Below are 24,503 nucleotides of genomic sequence, written 5' to 3'. Positions count from 1 at the left end.
AGAGGAGGAATCGGAGGAAAAACTGGAATCAAGACTGAAGACTTCGACGTTCTGGGGGCTCCGCACCTGCGGGGTCGCTGCTGCCAGGTAAAACTATATACAAAGAATCGCAGTTTGATCTTGAAAGACCAAACACCACTGTTCAGTGCATGTATTTATTGCTGTTTCCTTAGGAGAAATCATACCCCGATGTCTTACATGTAGTTTTCACCACACTAGTGTTGGAAAGCCAGGAATGCAAGGGAATAGGTGGTTTCCGTACCACAATCACCCTAAAAATGAGCACTAAAAGCCCTGTGTAAGTAGTTCCCCATATGTGACGCGCAGAGGTAAAGGCAAGCAGTAAAGTCGGGAACACTCTGTAAACGCTCGGGTTTCTGCATGATTTCAGTCGATAAAATGAAGTGGTGAAGATTGTGCGTTTTTAAAGACGGCCAGAAAAGCATTGCGAAGTAAGTTCCCCTCTGGACAGAAAACCAGAAAGGGAGCAAGAATCGAAAGTAAATGCTTCTCACGAGTGTGTCATACCTTTCCGCCGCGAAATACAACCATGCCCACACGATGACGAAGTAGAATGTTTTTCATCGGTAGTTGTGTTTTATCAGAAAATGTGCTTAGAGTAGACATTATATGTGTGTTATTACGCTTTGCTGAGGATCGCCTTGAGCCTGATAGGTAGATGCATCGGTGAATCTTGTGATGATCGTGACATGAACGTAAACCCCTTTCTGGCTAGCTTTCCATCGCGGCTGGTGTTGCACAACGCGCCTCGCTCACGCGACGGGAGCCATACGGGAGGACGCCAGCGACCGGAGTGTTTTTTCTCGCGAGGTGGAGGTAACCCTTTTCCCCTCGGCTTTACCCGAGAACCAGTTCTTCCTCTGCACTGGCGCCACCGTTTGGTGAGGTCTGGTGGGATGTAGCATGACAGGAGGACGCTCTCTTGTCTTACGGGATGCGGTAGTGCGCGGACGTTTCGGTGCGCTGGTCAGCACCTAGAAACGCGGCACAAACAGATGCTTCCAGGCGAGCTCGGAGACTGCACCCACGATCGCACGCGTGGCGCCCCGCTGCTCCGGTATCCCATCCGTGAGTCGAACCATCTCGATCTCTCACGTTGTTTAGTGCCTCACTCCCAATGTTACCGTTATGGCCTACGATCAGTCTGTATGCAGTGCATTTGATTTGCACGTTGCAATAAATGCTGCCATTGGTGTTTTGCCCTTGTTGCCTCCTCCCTTTGTCTCCGCACACAACGGACCTGTCCGCAGCCGGCGGTCGCAAGGCATGTTTGCTGAGCGCGGATGGCTGCGGGGTGGGAAATCACTAGTGTGTGAAATGTAAAATCCCACAATCTATACAAACTCTATCCATAAAAAGTAGTACATTTATGTCTCCTGGCGCGACAAAGCTACGAAACATCTCACCCGAATTCACTCGACTTATTAAAGTAGTTCAATAAATATTTTCTAAGTATCTAAATCTATTTTACTAAAACGTACACTTAGGCACGACACAGGTAATTCTGTATCCACAAACAAAAACTCTTCCATCATTCTGTTCCCGGCGTGAGAAAGTAAATATCGCAGATTAATCATACTAGTCGTGACGGCTAGGCTGTCATTATGAGCGATAGTATTTATATAAGGCTGGTTTGCAATAAAATATCTAACGGGCTGCAAGCTGTAACTACGATGGTAAAAACCGGAATCTATTTTTCTGTATCAGTCGATGTAGATGCGTTTGTGCGGAATTTGAGTTCTATCTATGACTTGTACTTGGATTGGTAAGTTAACGCATAGTGAATAAATACTTACTATGTTAACACGATATAACTGCGCGCACCCTGTGTACATCATTTTTTACACTTGTTGTTCCTAGTGGTGAAATGTATTCAAGTCAAAAGTAGCTAGCACAACTTTCTGGCTTAACTGCATGAATACATAAGTTCGCTTTACATAATCGCCACAAGAAAACATAATAATTGGTGATTCCCACTAGTGCCAAAAATTATTGCTTCCATTGTGCCCTATTTACTCCACAAATACTACAGCTGTCATATTCAATGCCTTCGGGCTAATCTTTGGCAAATAAGTCGGTCGCATATAATTGTGCGCATGGTATCTGAGGTAACAAAACAATGTAATCCCTACGTAAACACGACAACTAATTTTTTGTTAAATAACATTATTAGGTTGGGCGCCATTCCAGATCAACACGTATATAATGTGAGCGGAATATTTCTATTTTTCCGTTCATTTGTTTGTTTAATTATTTCTTCCTGTTCGTGTTCTTTTTTTCCGGGTGTAGCTTCGTTGTTTTTATTTTTAGCCCCCTTCAAGAAACGAAATTTCATTGCTATATTTTCTCCGCGACACCTGCACCACGATGCCATCAGTCGCGCTATGCAATGTTTCATCACAGAACTTCATACCCCGCAATGGGAATTTTTAAGATTAACACAATTATGGTCATCTGTAAAATTAAAAGTTGTTTCTGTGAGGCCAGTGCTGGTAGTTGAACTGGAGCTTGGCAAGTCAGCTTGGGCATGCAAGCTGCCAGCGACACTGACACCGGCGCCGGCAGCTCCACGCACCCACTATTCTGAAATCGAACGTACTGACTGGATGGATTATTAAAAGCAGTGGCGGACGGAAAACTATTTACGGACCGTGTCATAATTACATGGTTAGAGAATATGAATCCGCGTTCCTTGTCCGGCATCGATGGTGTTACCTTTGCAGTATCTCAAAACAACGGCTTCGTGCAGTGCTTACTAAGACGCACAGGTGGTAATGTCATGACGTACACGATTTCTACGTCATGGCGTTAAAGCAATATGGAAGCGACATGGAAAGCTTCTTCCCCGGTAACGGTCAAGAAACAATGCAAATTTGCAACACGTGCTAACTTTTTAGGGGACATTTTGTTGATAAGGTTCAGTGAAAAAGGTATAAAACAGTGGTACGGCGATGACTTGCCTGGGAGACGTATTGGGCGAGTCATTCGTCCCCCGTCATATCGGAGCTCAGCTTTCTCATATGTACCCATTGATAATGTTGCCTTAATAAAGGATTTATATCTAGAGTGAAGAGATATAAAATAGCCCCATATCATGTTACCTTGACCACGAAGGCTTCTTTTAAAAGTCTCGATATCAAGTATCTAGAAAGAAAATGCCATTTAAAGGTTCTTATGCGCATTTACACCTGCCTGAACGTCTACATGCAGATAAGGTACGTCTGTGTTAGCGCCAACGAAGCGGCCATGACGCGACATGAGACCGCACACGCCCTTCCCAAGGGCGCAGTCGTGGGTCCGCCTTCAGCATCTGGCGTATCCCCTTAGCTCTTATCGTGGCCGTAAATGTTTCTGTAAATGCTTAAAATACCATCATTTGGTCTTCCGGCCGAAAGAAAGGAAGTATGCGAGCTTAGTTAGAGAAAGCGGTTTTGCCGAAAGTGCCGGGCAGTATAAAAATTCAGAGCCCTTCCACCCCGTGAAGAGGGATGGCCAGCAAAGCTGCGGTACTGAGCCTCAACGTGAGGTTTGACTGCGTCGTAGTCCAAGGGGTGCATGAAGGAAAACACGTTGTTTGTAATTTGCGATTGAGCATTGTTCCTGGTTATTAACTTAAAGTCCAGTCCTGTCCAGTCACTGCTCCTCGCGTATGCTTACACGGCTCTCCACGAGCCACGTTAAACGGCTATCAAGCGGCTCCGACGCAGCGTCGGACTTGGCTACTGCGCAATTGAGGCGCACACCTGGGCACTCGCCGGCGCTAGTGCGTCTGCTGCGACTATGACGCAACACAATCCACTTTAATCCAATCCAATCCAAATTCAATCCAATCGAATCTAATCCAATGAAAGCCAAGCCAAGCCAAGCCACTCGAATCCAATCCAATGCCCGTCACGCTTGCGCAGAACGGCCCCTCACGGCACAAGCGAAACTCCTCAACCTCGGCCAGTGTAGCGTACGCTACAAAACACACAGGAATCGGTGGTATAAATTTATTATAGCGCGGGTATGGTAATCACGGCGCATGCTCTATGAAGGCCCTACGACCTTTTTATTTTGTTAGATTTTTTCCATGCCCGGGGGGTGTAGCGCGCAGTTTTGCGATTCCGGGGATTTGAGTGGTCTCCGAAACGTGGCGCTACGCTCGCTAGCGATTCCTGTCTACATCGCTCTGGGACCGGAGACGATCTGCTGGATCCTAGCCATTTACAGCTTTGCTGTAAAAGGACCTGGGCGCCGGTGGTTTTCAGCACCTGGGCGGTGGTGGATATGGTCCATTTTAAAACCAAGCGGTGCACAAGCAGACGCAGAAGCGGTAGTCGTGTATTCTTGTGTTCCCGCTCTCGGCGAAATCTGTGCTTATATTTCTGGGATGAACAGAAACGTCGTGGGTGTTGTACCTGCATTGTCACTGTTCAGGAGTCCAGTGCCTTCACATTTCTCTAATTTCTCGTTCCGGCCACACTTTCAGGAGGTGCGATGATCACGGCGGCCATCCTTGTCCGGTGGATTCCTGTTTTCACGTGGCTTACAGGCTCATTCAAATAATCTATACCCTTCACGGTGCTTTTTCTGGACTTCAATGCTGAAGAAAGCCTCCCAAAGAGCGGCGGGGTGTGCTGTCAGAGCACAACAAACAGTACATATCCTAATCCCGAACGTCGTCGAGCTGTCAACTCCAGTACCTTAGAACAACGTGAGGAAGGTGAATTCAGTGCTTGTCGAGCTGCCCAATACAGCATGTCATGGTTCTATAAAACTCGACATTAGCTCTTATAGAATCCTCATGAATGGGTGAAATGTCTGCTGGTTCATCTACGCCTTTACCACTTTGGAAGCAAGCCACCTTGCCGTCGCCTGCCGTTCTCCACCGCTCTTTACAGAGTGTAGTCTTGCGGCTGTGAGTGACGGACCAATGGGCGCGTCCAGTATGTCATCGGCGATAGCTAACGCCTTCGCCGCGACGGCGTTTTTGTTTATAAATCTTTTGCGAGCAGTAGTTCATCGGTTCTTGACCCTTACCCCCTCGTGACATTCTCTCCCGGTACCTCATCCTGTACGCTGGTCTGGCTGAAACACCTGGAGGAATGTGTTGTGCTCGTGCAGGAAGTGGGTGACATGGAGAATTTCCGAGGTGTGAAAATGTTCCTGCCGAGATCAGCCCAGATTATTCCGCAGAACACTGGTACACGAGCACGAAAAGTGTGGCTGAATTTCTGGGTAGCCAAAACTACGGGGCTATGTATGATTCTTGCATTTGCAGGGAATTGCTGTTAAGTAGCGAAATGATTTTCCAGGTCATCACCGGCCATTATGGTCTAGCTTTCCACGTCACCCTACTGAAAGTGTTTTTGTTCATGAGGCCAAGAACAGCTGAACCTCCACCTTTGCTCTTATAGGGCCTCAAACCAGGGCACAGAGCGTACACAAGAGGAGTTTCGCAACGTCACAACTCAAATGGCGGTGTTGGTGGAGTTCACTCCTCAAAGTCAAGCCGATTACAGATGACGGGGTGGCTTGGGCGCGAGCCACTACGGAAGACATTCCAAAGGCGGCCTTCCAGGTCTCACGTGCTTCCAAATTACCGAGCCTTTCTAGTCGCGGCTTAAATTCTTGCCTTCAGCAGCTTGTTGTTGACGCACGGGACGAAAGGCAGCAGTAGCCCGTTCCCTCCAGGGAAAAAGGAACAACTGCTTGATCCCGAGGCGGGCAGTAGAATCGCGCTTTTGCTCGTGGACCCCCTGGATCTTTCAGTGAGGCTCCTCGCAATTTTTTTCAAGATGACGCGTAGTTAGGGCAAACATTTTTTTCTGCTGTCTAAGGGTTTGATTCTTGGGCGAGGTATTTAAGCCTCCAAGTCAGCTAATCTTCTTGACCTATAAAGCGTTTTTAATTTCTTTTTAAATTTATTGTTCATAGTTTCATTTCTGTATTCTTTTACTCCCCTGTCTTGTCATTTATATGCGTGCCTTTATTTGGCTTATCTCTCGCTCTCTCTCCGCACACTCAGCTTCAGCTCAAAGGGCCGACAATTTCTTCGAAGAAACGGTCACAATCACGACAGCCAAGGCGAGGTCTTTTCTCACAAGTGCTGAAGATGCCTTTGAACTATGGGCTCCGTGTTATTTGGTGCAAACGGGATGCCACTGAGTATCCCTTTTATAGACGAGGGAAACTGCACTCTTTGAAAACATCCCAGCCGAAAGAACACAACAACTGGAGCTATTAACAGACCAGGAATAAGAACCCCGCGTAAACACATTATATTTTTCTAAGGTAATGCCCCGAAGGTATTCCAGACATTCGGATCAGTTTGCCGTTTATGAAGCCCAGAACGTGAGCAGAACTTGGAGGTTCCAAGTTCGTTGAACAGATGAGCTCGCGGCACGACGCGGAAGGTTTGAAAATCCCATGAAAACAATAGTGCATTCCCGTATGAGCTGGCACGGTTGAGAGGGGTGTAAACCAGGGCCGCATTGGACTTGCCGGCAAAGGCACAAAATCGGCCAGGAGAATTTTCTATACATTTTTCACGCGCTATTTGTTAAGTTACTTTACTATTAGGGATTCGTTCAACATTAACATCACAACACAATGTTTTTCTCATGTTAATACAAGAGCATATTTGCTGCAAATATCAACATAATAGTATTGATATTTTCAAGATCGCAATAATTTATTGGTGCCTGTATTAACGCGTGCTAAACTTTTTTTTACACAAATATGCATCACAGAAATTGCTTAGCAACAACAACACTCTGGAAGTGTTCCACTTTGGTGGTTGTTGTATAATCCAGCAAATGTACCCGTCATGTCGGGCTCTCATAATACTTTGTGGAAAGGTTATTGAAGACAAAAGCAAGGGAGCAAAGTATTGACTACCACCTTATACGAGATTTCTCAATGTCTACATTTTTGTCCAATGTTCGCAACGACATACATAAAAACGCGTATTGAATACTGCACGTGGACATAGGTTGTTGCTGCGTTTAGCCCAATAAAGCGTTTTATAGGCAACAATTGTAGCAATATTTCTGCTTGAGCCTAGGCAGCTAGGACAGTGCTCCGAGATTCCAGGATTCTGAATATATTTCTGTTGATGACATTCACCTCGCTTCTTCGGAATATAACAAATTATCTTAGTAACATTTTATGGGTCACTGGAAAGCTCAATTACATTTCTCAAATTCGTCACAGTAATAAAGTTTCTAATAATGGCACTGTCGACCCAGCAACCCACTAACATCTCTGCGATATCCCAAAAAGATCTGAACGTCTATGTCCCAGCAGTATCTCTACTAGACATCCGTACAACGTGCAATATTTTTATGAAACTTTTCGGATGTTGAGATAATGTTGCTGGTACCTTAATGTCGGACGTTCTTTCAACTATGCTAAAGACGTACTCTCGATGTTGCTGCTGCTTCATTTGTGGATAGCATTTAGACATTTTGCTGATGTTGTTCAGATGTTGCTGGTATGTCAGTTTTTTACTTCGTACAGGTCTATTGCAGTTACATTATTTTAGCTATACCTGCTTTACTTTATTTTCGAACTCTCCACAAGCGTACTGTTTTGAAGTTACCGAGGGGTTTTCTGCGAGTTTTGAAATCCACAAATATTGCTCTTACGTAAATATAAATGCAAAGGGCATAATAAGTAAATTAAACTCAACATATGCCTTAACAAAATTTGATGTTCATAGGAGTTTTTATTCAGTGAAACCACCATTTTACTTGGTCGTTCTACCTTCGTAATGAAATCACAAATGCTGACCTGACAAATCTCTGGCGACACTGTTCAGCCACATATGTTAACAAAACATTTCCCCAGCTTGTACCGATGGTGAAAGTATGGAGGAACAGGAGATCTCGCGGGCTCTCCCCTGGTCACTTTCCTAATATTATCCCGCAACGGCGGAAGAGGCGGCAATAGCCCTGGCCCGCATCACCAGGCTGCCACCACACAATATTTTTACTTATTCGAAGACGGTCATTCCAACTTTATTCATGGTAGCGTTGTAGCTATTGCACTCAAGATTCTCCAAAATCCCCATACTCAACCAGTCGACATCGTCTGGACACCGGCTCCCACTGGAGTGGGAGGCAACGAGGCGGCCCACAAAGCAGCACGAGAACTAAACAGCCGTGCTGGGCTCGCTCCTGCTCTCTAACACAGTGCTCGGTCGGAACGCGATCGTCTGCTCTCGTACCAAGGAGCCACGGAGCATTACCGCCTCTCCCGCCGCCGTTTTCCCATGACCCACACATCCCTCATCAATGCTCAGAAGCGGCTATGGCGACTCCTTCAGACCAACTCTCTTGCCCGTCGATCTCTCTACTACAAGACCCACTCCTCTGAGTTCCCTGCGCCCAACTGTCCCCTCTGTGGCTCTCTGGACGCACTAAGCCACGGCATGTGGGCCTGTCCTCTTAACCCATTCCACCCCATTTCCAGCGTCGAGCAGTGGGAGGACGCGCTCGGCCTGCTCGCAAGCGGGGGCGCAGCTACTTCTGGTTGACCGAGCCGCCACTGCCACCGCCAGCCTTCGGCCGACAGCCACCACGCGTTCCAACCGAACTTGCTTTAAAAATAAAGTGATTTCTCTCTCTTTCTCTCTCCCTTTGTCGGAGACCCGGCTGTTGCACCTGACATAGATTTCCTCACTTACTCCTGAAAGCTCTCCATCTTTGGCTGGCCGGGATGGTTTTGTCCGTTGGCTTAAACATATTTAACAAGGTGGATCACGTAGCACGCGCTGGAAACTGCGGCTACCGGGTTCGCGAACTCGGCGTCTGCAGCGCGAGCTCTTCGGCGCTGCCCACGTCCGGCGCGAGCGTACGTGAACTGGCGAGTAGAACAGCACGCGAGAATTCAAGACACAAACGCTGGGCAGAGTGTTCTAGAAGGGCAAGTTGAATGATGCCGTGTGCTTGTCCCGAGGAGCGCGCTTACGTGCACACGGTGTTTTGTTTTCTTTTTTGAGTGCCCATCACGTGGCGTTTTTAGCATTTTAAGCATTAGCAGCTTGAAAAATGCAATTCTGACATTTCTGTTTTTAGCACACCTTTCTGCTGAATATAGCAACCTTGGTTTCGCATAAGTTGGTGTTTCTTTTATGCAGAAGGATCAGCATTTGGGCGAGTTGGTACTGGTTATGTATCATCTTGATGAAACAGCGTAAAAAACGGGCACACTAGGAGAGAAAGACGACAGGACGACGCTGTACTCGCAACTATTTTTTAATAAACTGGAACACGCATATATATACTATGTCCCCAAAACCCACGTGCGCTCACAACATGACGCACATCGAGATTATCACTACAAAGTAACACCAAAATTCTTTTATGTGTAGCGCTGAAGTGCAAATGCAACACCGAACTCTTAACAAGACTGACTGCCAACTTTTACTTGGGGAAGACCTACCCCGAATAGCATGCTATAGTCAAGTCATCCCACCTATGCAACAAACAAAGCGTGCTGTATGCCGTAAAATTTAGCCAGTATCAATTGCAGATTAGGTGTATCATGTTTTACTTCACGTGCACGTTGTTTGCGTCCATATTATTCCGTCTGCCAGTCATGTTTGTTGCCAAAATACCACGCACATCCTTATATTTTGCATGTGCTTCATTGCTGAGACAAAGATTTGTTAACATGTTTCCCAATTTAGCTCCTTTTGCAAGCCAATGCCGTCTCATGCCCCACCCTGCACTGCATTGTAGGAATTGTACGGTAGGTGTTGTTTGTTATCTGGCCTCATTAACTGTGCATTGATGCAAAATTGAATTGCAAAAATATTCAGCTTGCTTGGGATCAGGGTATAGTAGGTGCAATAGTAGCCAAAGTGTGTAGGGGGATCTATTATTTTGGTTTCATTCCCACCCGGTTTTTAAGCAATGCCGCAGCCACCACCATCACATGGCCGTTGTTTAAACGTAAAGGCAACTGAAAGAACAGAAGCGAAATGCAGTTATTTCAATGAAAGCCTGCCTAAACAACTGACTACAATCGAATTCTAACCTCGGCAGTTCGAATACGGTGGGCACTAAAAATTTGACATAGAGTATAAATTAGGGGTGACAATGTTTGAATGTGACTGTGCAGTACACATTTCTTGCACTACTTTGATGCTTACTGCTGTACAACGTATACTTCAACAAAAATGTAGGCCTAACAGGACAAACGAACAGGACAACAGAACGAGTTTTTCAGTGGTGTGCTTTTTGAAGGTTTAGTTATGCATATATACCAACTATCCCACCTCGCCATTCCGCTGCAGGATGTATACGTCCATGGCAGTGACGCTGTCCGGGTTTGTGCATGTTTCCTTTTGCCACATTTTGTGGACACGGCTTCATCTGTGTATATATTGTTACTTCAATCAACCAAGCGGTTAGGATAGACAGAGAAAAATATTCTGCAAGTTCAGATGGGAGCTGTAGCTGGGCTAAAACGTGCTCAGAGTCCCCATTCACGAAATATAGTTCTTATAAATAGTGGTACCGCAGATTAGCAGTCATAGTTAGTTTTAAGGTTGCGTTAGTAGTGCCAATGCTGACATTAAATTTTATCCACTCCGCTTTCTCCCTATCCCATAATGTTACACCGATCATCTAGCGTTCTATTGCCTGCTAAGTCATCTTTTTTTTTAAGGTAAACCCTTTTAGTGAGCCTGGAAGTTTCTGCCCCGTAGGGGAGTACCGCTAAGATGCAGCTGTCATACACTGTCTTTTTCAGGGACAATTGTAGGCGGGTATTCTGTATTAGACCATTCTTGAAAGCTGTATTAACAACACACATTTTCCTGTACCCATGCCTAGATTGAAGAACTGGCTAGCAAGGGAGGTGCTACTGGAACAGTCTGCACAAGGCGCCGCTCAAGCTTCTGCTGACGGTCAACTTGGCGCAGGAGTTTTTCTGGTTTGGAAAAAGACAAACTCGCTTTTTTTTCACCTGTGAGCGGCATCCTGCATTGTGTGTAACTAGATATCTGTGTGTTGTAACAGACATCAAAATCTTTCACCATACATTGTACGCGGCCCATATTTTTATTGTCAGTCACATCCTGCGCAAATATCAGCTTTGTCGACAACCTGTGTCTTTTTAGTTTTTATTTCTAGAAGAGGTATTAAATTTCTTTCAGCCTTTGGACCATGAAAGTTTTACTCACTTTCTAACCAATCCGGTCTGCAACTATTTTGGCAGTTTCTGGCACCAGAACGAAGAACGCCAACTATTAAAGACTCCCTACCATAACTGATGATGGAGGCACGCACCATTCAACCATGATTGAATTATTTCCGTGCTTTCATGAGTTCTTATTTTTGTTATTGTTCTTTGAGTGTATCACTTTGTGTGAATCATGTAGTGGTGTAAATCTGTCTTGTTGTAACTATTATTCAATCATTTCCGTATTCCCTGTTTTTTCATTTGTTCGCAAATCATATCACTTTTTGTGAAATATTGAAATAGTGTAACTTTGTGTTGTTTTCCTAACCAGAATTCAATAAATAGTTTCTAAAGTTTTTTGTTGCTTTATTGTTTTCCTGCCATTTCACTAAGTGTGAATCATTTCATCACGTAAATTTCTACTGCTCTTGTTACCACCATACAGTCATTTCTGTATACACACCTTTTCTTGTGTTCATAACCATTGCCATAGATGTTGGTTTGTTTAAAATAGCGTAAATATGTATGGCACTCACAACGACCACTCAACACCACTTCTGTGTTTCAAAGGTGCTTTTGTTTTATTGTTCCCCAAACTTTTCACTAAATGTGTACTATTTTGTTTCGTAAATTTGCTTTTTTTGTAACCATCATTCAACCATTTCTTTGTTTTCACATATTTTTTGCGTTGTTTTCCACCCATTTCACGTAATATGAGATGTTTCAAGTTGCATAACTATCTTGTGCTTGTACACTGGGTTTACATGTTTGTTTCTTTGCTAATTTTAGTCAACCTTTCAGCTGTGTGTGACTTATTTATAGTCATAAGTATTTGCACTATTCTTGTACATATATACAATGTGTACGCTGTGGGCCATGGCATATAGGAATCAAAATTAAACTGGTTAACTGTAGACGAGAAACTAGAGCACCTGTGAAAGAGTTTGGAGGCTCTACGAAGAGCCGGACTGACGCTACGATTGGGTAAGTGCTACTTCTTCTGTGACCGAGTCGACTACCTTGGCCACGACATTTCCGCGGAAAGGGTGCAACCAGAAGCTCTAAAACTTCAGTGTGTAGCTGAATTTACGAAACCGACAAATGTGCACGAGGTCCGCCGATTCCTGGGACTCGCAAGCCACTTCTCACGATTTGTCAAGGGGTTCGTCACCATTGCTAAGCCTCTGACGAAAGTGACTTCCAATGACGAAACCTAGAAGTCGGCTGCAGAACAAGCCTTTGCATTCGCCGAGCTCACAAAGAGGTTAATCGAAAAGCCTATCTTGGCTCATTTTTCGTTCGACGCGAGAACGGAAGTTCACACGGATGGCAACAGAGATGGGCTGGGAGCTATTCTATTACAAGAGCAAGCTAACAGGCAGCTTCATCCCGTCGTGTACGCCAGCCGACGGACAACCGAGTGTGAGGAGAAGAGGGCCGCAGCAATGGAAAACATCCGTGAGGCCCAACATCAGCAGCAAACAGGTTACAACAAGAAGCGGGATGAACCACCTGAGTTTCAACCTGGAGACATCGTTCTAGTTGAGCGAGAACCCACCGCAAGCGGAGAATCCTGAAAACACTAAGTCAAATACAGGGGACCATGCGTCATAGCCGAGAAGCTTCCCAATGACCGCTACCGTATCAGAGACGTCCAACACACCCGGAGGACACGAAGAGCATATTCTAGCGTAGCTCCCGTTGACAAGCTCAAGCTTTAGGCGAAGGACATCGACTCGGAAAGCTGAGACTCGGAAGACCGAAGTTCCGAACGGGACGGTCGTTAATACACGATGGCCGAATGTACGCACCGCATTACTGGATGACACCACCGAACTCATCCAGGCGTGATCGTATAAAGCGAGCAGGCGAGCGGAGGCCGCGCCCGCGCACCGCCGTTTCAGAGAGCAGGAAGAGCGCTCCCCGATGGGCCACGCGAGCCACCGTTGTAAAGAAAATCAGTTATTTAAAACGAATTGTTTCAGTTCAGCCAACGGCTCTCAATATGGATAGCATTTGCTCAGGGTAAATAAATGCACGATATATGAATGGTGGTTGTTGAGTTGTATTAGTGAAGGCCGTGAGTGGAAACTCTTTTGTTATTAAAGTAATGGAAGCTCAAACCCGCTATTAGACGATCTCACTTCTCCTTCACTGTGGCTGCCGATGGAGGTGACAAGATTGGCCGCAGGGCAGTGGAGAAGTGAGATGTCATGCGCTAATGTGAGCATCCTTTATTTTTTACTAACTCCAAGCGCATTTGGAAAACGCGCACACAGCCGCTAGACGTGCCCTGGGTGGAGTGCACAGTGGCGCTAGAGGTCGCGTGACGCTTTCACACGGCATTCAGCAAGAACACAGCGGGGAAACCCACAGCTTCCCTCGGTGACTGCACCGTATTTCTCTCCCGGTTCGGTCTACGCGCGTAGCTGAATTTGTAAGGCGACGGGCTCTCGCTTCGTTTTTTCATGCTTTAGGCTCAAATCCTGGCGTTCCCAGAACCTTCTTTTATTGGTTCGCGGCATTTTTTTGTTGACACCAACTGTCGCTAGAGAAGCCTTGGGGGGTAGAGGTGCAAACGCCTCGCCATAAAACCGTTCCGTATGTGTCTGCCTAATTTAATGGCAACTCGTCCTCCCAATGGTGTTCGTATATATTGCAAACATGTATGAACGTGCATATACATACACATACATATACCAAGAGAGTGCATGTCGGCATGCAGAATTTACAAATGTGTAAGGATGATGTCAATTGTATTGAGTGTACTGAAATGACATGTAGAAAATTGCTTGCATGGAGCAGTCGGTAGATGCCCAAGGGTTTGCCGGACATACTAAGATTTGGAGGCGGAAACGTTCTTCGTGCATAGGGGTAAAGTGCCAGCACGTGAATAAGCACATAATGAGAGAGAAAACATATACCGGGCTATCTTTACTAACGTTAAAACTCGGGAGGGGGAAGCATTCAACTTATAAGTGTAGTCTTGGCGCCTTGGAGTTTTTGCCACCAGAGATGAAACGAATCTAAGGTAGAGGTGTATCGCTTTGCTGTAAATGTCGTGTATCTTTAAAGCACGAACGGTTCTAACGCGAAGCGAAAACGAGTGTCCCGGTGCTTGTTTTTCTTCGCGATTCGTTCTAGCGCAAGGTGTAAACAAGTGTTTCTGTGTTTTAGTACCGTGACTGCATGAGACGACAATTACGACGACGACAAGACACGCCAACAGCACGAGCTCCTAAGGGGCTTCGGTGCTAATAGAAGGTATAGGTCCACCGACCCCACTAAGACATCTCTGTACAAAACATGGCCCAGGAAGCACACAAGCAATAAAAAAAATTTGAAAGCTGCAGAATAGAGGGGTGCAAATGCACTGACACAAAAACCACTCACGCACGCACGTCGGCCCCGACACGGCTGTCGTAATCGTGGCCGCACAGCCAAGGCTGCCGCAGCAAAGTCGTTATTTTAGAAGGTTGCGTCACTTTAGTTTGTGGCATGTGAATCGAGGTGCCTTAAGTCGGACAAGGTTATGTAATTTAAAATTCCAAGGATCAGTCTTCAAAAACGCGGATACGCGAAGCAATGGTGTTTCGCGAAAAATGTTCGCTCTGGACTTCCAGATGGTGTCACCCCAGCACCTTCCTCTGCGCGCAATGTATATGCACAACTTTTATTTTGGATAAAAGCGCGGATGATTCGCAAATCTTGTATTATGTAAACGTCTTTGCTATGCAGTGCTCTGCGCGTAGGTCACTTTATGTGTTGTGTGCTGAAGTGATCAGAAATATTAAATGTGAAATACACGTCAAACAGGCCGATGTTTTTATCGTTAGGAGAAGGTTCAGTACGTGATTTTGATATACAGTGAAATCTTGTTACGACAAAGTTGAAGTGGCGATCACAGTCACTTCGTTATAACCATAACTTCGTTGGATCCAACGTCTTTTTCTAAAAATAATTTACATGGAAGAGAAAATGTGCTCACCAGCAAAACTCACAGCAGCTCGAGAAAACAAAAAAAAAGAGAAAAAAACGCCAATGAATCGTTGCTTCATTCACGCCAAATGGTTGATCGGTGACTATTCAACAGCACACGACCTGTCGGCTCACTTCGTCGGGAAAAGTGCTTGATCAATTTTAGCCTAATTTCTTCAGGCGAATGACGGCTTTTTTTCCTGCAGACGCAATATCGAGTGGGACTTCGTCGTCATTCGGAGTGCCAAAGACGCGCAAGAGCAGGTTTTTTGCATCCTGCTAGAGTGGCTGGAGGAACATCTGTCAACCATACCAGGAGCCCAGGAGGTGCGAACCATCAATCGTTTTGCAAGCCGTTTGCAGCCATTTTAGCATGCTGTAGTTCGCGGCCCCAAGCCAGCGCCTCTTTAAATTAAGGCACCCGTGATGGTACATAAACCGCCGTGGTATAACACGATGAACTAACGTGTACCAAAATGGTCCGGAAATGCTCGTTGGTAAAAAACACGTTCGTTATACCCGTTGCGAGAAAATTGAAGCGTTGTTAAAACGAGCCCCTAAATGCATGGGCGTCTAGACGAATTTTAAGGTAAACTTTGATTGCTGTGTTATATCCATAGTTCAACATATCCCGTTCCATTATAGCTGAGTTTTACAGTACATAAAAGTGGCTGAGCCGTTTGCACAGAAGGAACAACGTTACTTATTTGATTCACCGCGTGGGGGCAGAATTGCCGATCCAGACGAACTCACAAACGTACTTCAAAAGAAGTAATCAGGCCTTGTTATCTGTGAAAAGGTCCGTGGGAAGTGGATTTGTGTAATCGCAGTCCGAATGAGCGCCCGTGGACTCCTGCCCGCGCCATCTCTTGCGATGGTAGCATTTCTTTGTGAGCAATGTTTTAGACAGCTGGAGCCGTGAAAGTAATTGCAACAACTGAGTCGTAATTCTGAATAACTAGGAGTAGCGTTGTGCGAAATTATTCTTGCTGTAGGCGAAATGCCCCTTAGATAGAATACTTGGAGTTATGCCACGTTGAAAAAAATATAAATATTTTCTTTGTTACTATTAGGCCTTCTGTTGCTAAGGGCGACATTTATACAAATTTTTTATCTGAAAAGTGAACTGGTAGACGCTGCAATGTCATAGAAAATCTATCTTCAGTGTTTTATTGGCTTCACTGCAACGAGCTAGTATATTTCCTTTTACAGCGCAGGGAAAACAGAAACACTTAAGAGACATACACAAAAAGTGTCGATGAGCTAGGATATAAAAGCGTTTTCTTGCAAAGAACATTCCCCTTACTGTATACGAGGTGACACGATAAAAGAGCTGACTGTAACTGGAATATTTTTACTAATAAACATAGTTCATGTACCTTTTCGTATTTTATTAAAAGCACTTGTAAGAGACAGGAAATGGGTATAACAAAAGAAGAGTTCACTTCGATACCAGCAAGCGGAACGTGGCGCACCATAATAAAAATGGCATAAATATTCGCAGAAATAGAAAACCAACAGCTCAGGAGGTAAGCAGAATAAGAGGGTTATTCAATAGTGGAAACGAGACAAGAACATCAGGGTAATACGAACCGCTTCAGGCATCCAAACATCAGTGAACACAAAAAAAGCAATGCTTGTGGCTACAGTTTGTTTGGGCAAACCAAAATGTGCCGAAGTCATTATGAACGGGAGTATCGCAAGGCGTGACATCCCAGTGTTTTTAATAGTAGAGGTGGATGATTTTAGCTCAGAAGCACTTAATTTTTCCGCAGCTCTAGTCCGCAGCAGAGCATCCCGATTCTCTTCTCTATTCCAAGCTGCACGTCTCGGGGTATCTTGGTTTCCACCACTTGAAAGGAGAGCTGTATCACAATATAATAAATGTGTTGGCAAAGAACTGTTACACTGAAGAGCTTTATTTCAGCAGAACTTACTGCTGTCACGCAACAATTAAAATTACCGGTTGCAGGCGAATAGCGTAAGGCTCTTTAGGCACTTAAAAAAGGCTTTTTTGGACCATACTCTTTCATTAGATGAGAAGAAAAGTTATCAATTTCTTAGAACCTAAGTACAGCCTACACAAAGGGTTCCGTGGAAACCAAGAGAAAGATGTCAGGGTTACGAGTACGTGTACGGAACATATGTACAGTGAATAGGAATAACAGCTGAAAAGAACACCTAATGATCCGCACACCGAAATCTCAGCCGAAGAGTAAAATAAAAATTACGTGAAAGTGATCACTAATATTATTTATGAGCCGGTCATTGACTATGGAAATCAAGAGAAAAAGCTGCGGTGTGATATTACTGCTGGGTGGTAAACGTATATCCAGTTCTTTCTACAGTGCGCCCTAGGCGGGATTCAGCCATTAAAAGAACAGAAAACACCGATGGCGAACCCACTTTGTGAAGACGACTTCAGAGCTGATAATGTACGAGTTACAATACCCCTTGCAACTTAATGCCCTTCACTTTAACGAGACTTGGAAATGGGGAGGATAGGAGCAGCGCTTAGAAATTGAACGCGAGACGGTGGAATTAGGGAGCTACATCGAAACGACAGAAGGAATGCAGGAAAAAAACCTTTATCAAAACAGAAAGAACTTTCATTGTTCTGCGTGGCGGGTGTCTAGTTTAACGCGTGACTTAGCCCGAACTTTCTTCTGGCCTGTTTGAACCGGGTCAGGTGGTCTTCAAGCCTTGAGCTTGCGAAAGCTGTATCCCAAACCTCAACTTGTTTTTGTGGTCTGTCTGTATGTTCTAGACCAGTGCGATGCGTTGCCTGCAAAACAGACGTGTCTCCAACATTCCTGCATCTTGTTTGGGACGCCGGTGCACCAGATCGGATTCGCGCAAATTATCGTCCAACATTGGTCATGTCCTATGAGAACTGATCAGGCCAGGTGATCGGTACCAAGGTACGTTGGTTGCGTTGTGGCACTACGTTTGTGAGGCAGCCATGGCCGGCCATGATTAGCCACCTCCTTCAAGACTGTGGCCTCGAGCCATCCCAAATTAAATATTTGTCTGTCTGTCTGTATGTCTATTTGTATTGCTACACCTTCGGAACTGCCTTAGTGTAAGAACGTTCCTATTGGTTGGAAATTGTGGGAGCGGTTCTCAGGAGTATATGAAGGTATCATTGAAAGTTTTGTTAAGAGTTAGTTTGTATTTGTCTCCAGGCTTGTAGCGCGATTAGCTTTCTGTGATGAGACGAGCTTCCTTGACCAAGTAGTTTCAGGTCTGCGCATCCGACAATGAGAAGTCTAAAGAGCCGCGTGTTATCATCGAAGCGGTTTCTGAACTCACGAGGATTTTCGCTACCTGCTTCGGTTTCCAAAAATCTCTTGTGACGAAGGTACATTTGTTTGTCTGTTTTTGTGTCCTGCCTTCAATTTGCACAGTAGGTTTGCTGCCATTTGTGGTATTCTGACTAACGAATTGGTAGCATACTTGCCTGGGGTTATTTTTTTCGTCCAGGCTCCTTAGTTGTCTTTATATGTATGCGAAAGCTAGGGCGACGGTTACGGCCTCCACTTATGTTGACTCTGTGGTCATTATGAAGTAATACCCTCCGAGGTATAGCTAAAATGGATCGCAGGTCTCATCGAATTGCGGTTTCGTATGGCTTTTTTTGTGTCCATGTAGGCCGTTCGGACCTCTTCAAAAATTTATCTTCGAGGAGAGCTACGCGAAAGTCACAAAGTCGTTATTCCAGATAGGTACCTTCTGGACCAACGTAGATGGGATAGAAATTTGCACGTCTTGATTCTTCATATGGCCCCGCACGGGGCACCTTGTGTAATCTTGGTGACGGTCAGTGGCGACACCGCGTACCCCGAGCCCCCCATACTTAAGCTGTCACCTACCGTGGCTAGAAGTTGAAAGGTGAAGGGTTAGTAGCCGTGAACGGTGGCCGTCGGAGCCTTGGTCAAGCTCCGGCCGATGGGCTCCCTGCCTGTCTACCAGGCAGGGAGCTCCGGGACCTCTTTGACTACCAGCGTAAGGTCAAAGAAGACAGTACCCCCGTCTCCCTGCTTTTATACTATGATATATGGTTTCCAAATTTTCCAAATCCAAAGATCGGCCCCCTAAAAGGGGCCGCACCGAAGTATCCTATCCTCCGTTGCCCACGACGAGTTTCCCAAAGCCGGCTAGGTTTTTGGTAATCGAATCTGTTGATGCGTCGAACCCCCTTGCCACAAAGACTGTCTTCCTGATCTCCAAATTTCTTGAGGGCATTGTTGGTCAGTCCTACAAAGCCAAAAAACTCAGAACAGGAGAAGTTCTTGTAGAAGTGAATAACAAGCAACAAGCTACAAATCTCTTGACTCAAACTCGCATCGCAGATCTTGACATCAGGGTCACACCCCACCGCAGCCTTAATAGCTCCCAGGGTGTGATCTCTGAGTCAGATCTAATGAATGAAACTGAAACCGATCTGTTGGAAGGCCTTAAGGACCAAGGTGTGACAGCAGTGAGGCGTATCATGATTCGTAGAGATAACAAGGAAATCCTAACAAAACATGTAATATTGACTTTTGACCATTCCACAGTTCCTGAATGAGTAAATGCAGGTTTCATTCATTGCCGCGTCAGGTCATACATCCCCAAACCCCGCCGGTGTTTTAAATGCCAGCGGTTTGGGCATGGCACTACCGTCTGCGGTGGTCGACTAACATGCGCCAAGTGCGCACAACACGATCATCCATCAGACAACTGCCCATCGCAAACCCTCATGTGTGCTAACTGCCAGGGGCCCCACGGGGCGTACTCTAGAACATGCGAGAAATTCAAACAGGAGAAGGAGATCATCAAGGTGAAAGTCACTGAGAACCTTACCTTCCCAGAGGCGCGAAAGAGGTTCGCCTCTTTCTCCCTGGGGAGGTATGCCGACGCAGCTCGCCGGGGGGCGGAGCGGCGTCTGGTGTCCAGACTCCACAGGGACCCAGTTCAGCGAGTCTGACCTGGTCCCGCCTCCGCCCCCCGCTGGGTTGCCTCACGCAGCCCAACCCGGCACCACGCCGCTTGCTGAGGCAGCAGCGGTTGTGGTGCGAACCACTTCTGTTGGGACCGGTGCCGCTCCCGCCTCCGCCTCCCCGTCCTCCAGTGCGTTGGAAGGTACCGAGGTGATGGACACCACGGGCCCCGCATCGGCTCCCACCGCCACCGCACCGCCCGTGCCACTTTTGGCGTCCCCGACGCCCGCGGCGGTGGCGGCTCAAACTAAGGGCTCCCGAAGTGGGGCCAAGTCCGGGGGGCCCGGTCCGTCGGGCACCCCTCGGACATCCGACGACGAGATGGATGTCGGGCCGTTCCTGCCTGCAACGCAGCGCAAGGAGCGGCCTTCGATGCCCGAGCCAGCAGCAGATAGGCCCAAAAAGCCAAATTCTAGAGTAACAGCCCCGAAAGCCACATGAACACACATACACACAGACTTCAGTAACTTCTAAATCTCCGTAATGGGAAGAGAAACTATTACTCAATGGAACTGTAGAGGCCTCATTAAAAATCTTGATGATGTCCATGAGATATTGCATTCGAACCAGCCAAGTGTGATGTGTCTTCAGGAGACGCATTTGAATCCCAATCACACAAATTTCTTAAATAGATACATGGTATTCAGAAAGGATAGGGTTGGCTGCACACACTCTTCGGGCGGTGTAGCCATAACAGCCCGGAAATCCCTAGCATGCCACCCTATCGCTCTCAACACCGTCCTTGAGGCTGTAGCAATACGCACGATAATTTTTAATAGGTTGATAACGGTATGCTCAATTTACATTCGTCCTGATTATGCACTTTCCAGCTCCGACTTCGAGGCGCTGGTCGACCAGCTGCCCGAACCGTACATCCTAACATGCCACCTTTATGCACACAACTCTCTTTGGGGCTCCTCCAGAACGGATGCCCGAGGTCGCCTGATAGAGAAATTTCTTACATCTTCAGGAGCATGCCTTTTCAACAAAAAGCAGCCTACATACCATAACTTAGGACATAATACATACTCACATCTTGATTTGGCTATTGGTTCTGCAATTATCTTTCCATGTCTTGAGTGGGGCGTGGGTACTGACCCATATGGTAGTGACCACTTCCCCACTTCCCTAACATATATAGGTAAAGGCCCATGCAGTCCATCTTCCCATAAAAGGTTTAATGAATCAAAAGCAAACTGGAGCACATTCATACAAACATCTCAACTACACCACACATCCATAAAACACCTGCACGTGGAGGAAGCCGCCCAACTCGTCACAGCGCACATCCTCGACTCTGCCGAAAAGTCCATTCCCCACGCCTTTGGTGCGCCGTGCAACCAGAGGAGGCCGTGGTGGAATGAGGACTGCAGGCGGGCGCGAGAGGCCCAGAACAAGGCGTGGGGTGTCCTTCGCCGGTACCCCCCATCAGATAATTTTATTTGTTTTAAACGGGCCAAGGCTTTTGGGAGGCATGTGCGCCGTGAGGCGAAGAGGGAGAGTTGGCGCACCTTCCTCACTTCCATCAATTCGTACACAGACACACAAAGTCTGGACACGAATACGAAAACTAAAAGGACAACAGACACACACAGCCTGCCCCTGGTTAGTACAACAGGGGACACACTGGAAGACCAGGCTAACACACTCGCACAACACTTCCAACACGTGTCCAGCTCAGCACACTACACTAATACTTTCATGCAACACAAAACATCTGCAGAAAAGAAGCCCTTACGAGACAAGAACAAGTCGAATTCTGCTTACAACTCCGAATTCACACTTCATGAGCTGAAGGTTGCTCTTGCCACTTGTAAGCCCTCAGCTCCAGGGGCAGACAGCATTACATACACCATGATACAACACCTACATGCAGACACTCTTCAGACACTCCTACACCTCTACAACAGAATATGGCTTTCGGGGCAGCTTCCAAGGTCTTGGAAGGAGGCCATAGTTGTGGCCTTTCTGAAGGAGGGGAAGGACCCTTCCTCTCCAGCAAGTTATCGTCCCATCGCCCTGACATGTGTAAGCTCCTCGAGAAGATGATAAACCGTAGGATCGTGTACTTTCTGGAGTACAATGGTCTTCTCGAGGGCTGCCAGGCAGGCTTCCGGGCAGGGCGATCCACAAATGATCAGCTTGTTGCATTAGAATCATACATCAAAGATGCCTTTATACACCAACAGTATTGCATGACCGTATTTTTTGACATCGAAAAAGCGTACGATACGGCATGGCGTTACGGCATCCTTGCAGGCTTAAAATCGTATGGTGTAACAGGTAATATGTTGAACACTCTTGATAATTGCCTGTCCAAACGAACATTTCATGTGAGAGTCGGGTCGGCACTGTCCAGAGTTCACATTCAAGAAAATGGCGTGCCTCAAGGGGGAGTTTTGAGCTGCACGCTGTTTATCGTCAAGATGAATTCGCTTCGGAAAGCATTGCCTCCATCGATCTCCTGTTTAGTGCATGTGGATGATGTACAAATAACTTTTAAATCTTGTAACATATCCATATGTGAACGTCAAGTCCAGCTTGGGGTAAAGAAACTCTCTCGCTGGGCAGACGAAAATGGTTTCAAACTTAATCCCACAAAAAGTACCTGTGTCGTATTCTCAAGGAGACGTGGAGTGAGGCCCGATCCTGAAATAAACCTCAATGGTGATCCAATCCCTGTTAAAAAGGAACATAAGTTTTTGGGTGTGGGGATGGATGAAAAACTCACATTCATATCTCACATCAAACAACTCAAACAAAAATGTCTAAAAACCATGAATATTTTGAAAGTCCTGTCTCACCAATCATACGGTGCAGATAAACAACTCCTGCTGCGCATTTTTACCGCTTTGGTAGGGTCTCGTTTAGATTACGGCAGTGTTGTCTACGGGTCGGCTACAAAAACAGCGCTAAAAATGCTCGACCCAATGCTGCACCTGGGACTTCGCCTCTCGTGTGGTGCGTTCCGTACAAGCCCTGTCCAAAGCCTGTATGTGGAGTGTGACAAGTGGTGCGTGGAGTACCAGCGAATGTATGTTGATCTTTTATATGCTTGTAAAATATCATCAATTGACAACCATCCTTTTAAACCAGTTTTTATGGATACATCCACGTCACAGCTGTTTTTAAATCGCCCATCTCTGTCTCTGCCTTTCTCACTTAGGGTGAGAAGGGAAGCTTCTGAACAGTCAATCTCCTTTTTGGACACGTTCAGAACATCTACCATTGACTTTATAGCCCACTGGCAATTTCGCCCTGTATCGTGTGACGTGTCGTTTACACAATTACAGAAAAGCAGGGTACCACAAATCGCGATTTCACAACATTTTCAGTATCTGCAGCAAAAATACCAGGCTGCAGAATTTTTTAGTGATGCATCGAAAACTTCCATCGCGGTGTCTTGTGCTGCGCACGGACCCAACTTTACGGCCTCTACATCGATGCATGCAAATTCGAGCATCTTCACGGCGGAAGCGTATGGCATTTTTCTTGTTGCTGGTCATATTGTTCAACATCAAATTCAAAAGTCCATCATCTACACAGATTCACTCAGCGTTGTACGTGCATTATCATCCCAAAATCGTTCTAAAAATCACGTCATAAATCTAGTTTTTAAGACTTTAATGTGAGCGTATGCCAAAAATCTCGAAGTGATTGTATGTTGGGTACCGGGTCACTGTGGGATTGCAGGAAATGAGACCGCAGACCAAATGGCCACCGCTGCGGCACACACGAACACAGTGGACATTACAAAATTACCGTACACCGACCTCAAGCCATACATAAGAGAACACCTTCGCAGAACCTGGCAAGCCGACTGGAGCACACAGACAGACAACAAGTTCCACCTAATTAAACCACACCTAGGACCATACACTACTGACTCACACAACAGATTCATTGAAGTTGCTCTCGCTAGATTGCGGATAGGCCACACACACGCAACACACTCCCATCTGCTCACTGGTTCTCCAAGACCCTTGTGTAGCAGGTGTGGGTAGGGCCTATCCGTAATTCACATTCTCATTACATGCAGAGCACTCCACAGAACAAGACGCGGATATTTCCCACGACTGTACAGACAACACATCCCACTACATCCAGCACTGTTTTTAGCGGATGATCCCATAGTCCCTATACAAAGCACTATAGGTTTCTTAGCGAAATCAAACTTTTACAACTTATTTCCTATCACGCGTAATTCTTGCACATAGTTTCACGCCCTCACTATCACACCCTGGCCTTTTACACCAGCCATCCTCATTGCCTCACGGATTTTACTATTTTAATCTCTGCTCTTGTTGGGCAATCTTAGGGGTTACACTTCAACCGTCATACATAACC

Source organism: Haemaphysalis longicornis, unplaced genomic scaffold (assembly GCF_048455015.1).
Source record: "Haemaphysalis longicornis isolate Haplotype H1 unplaced genomic scaffold, Haemaphysalis longicornis Haplotype H1 scaffold_6, whole genome shotgun sequence".
NCBI classification, from domain to species: domain Eukaryota; kingdom Metazoa; phylum Arthropoda; class Arachnida; order Ixodida; family Ixodidae; genus Haemaphysalis; species Haemaphysalis longicornis.
This window is presented reverse-complemented; position numbering follows the sequence as displayed.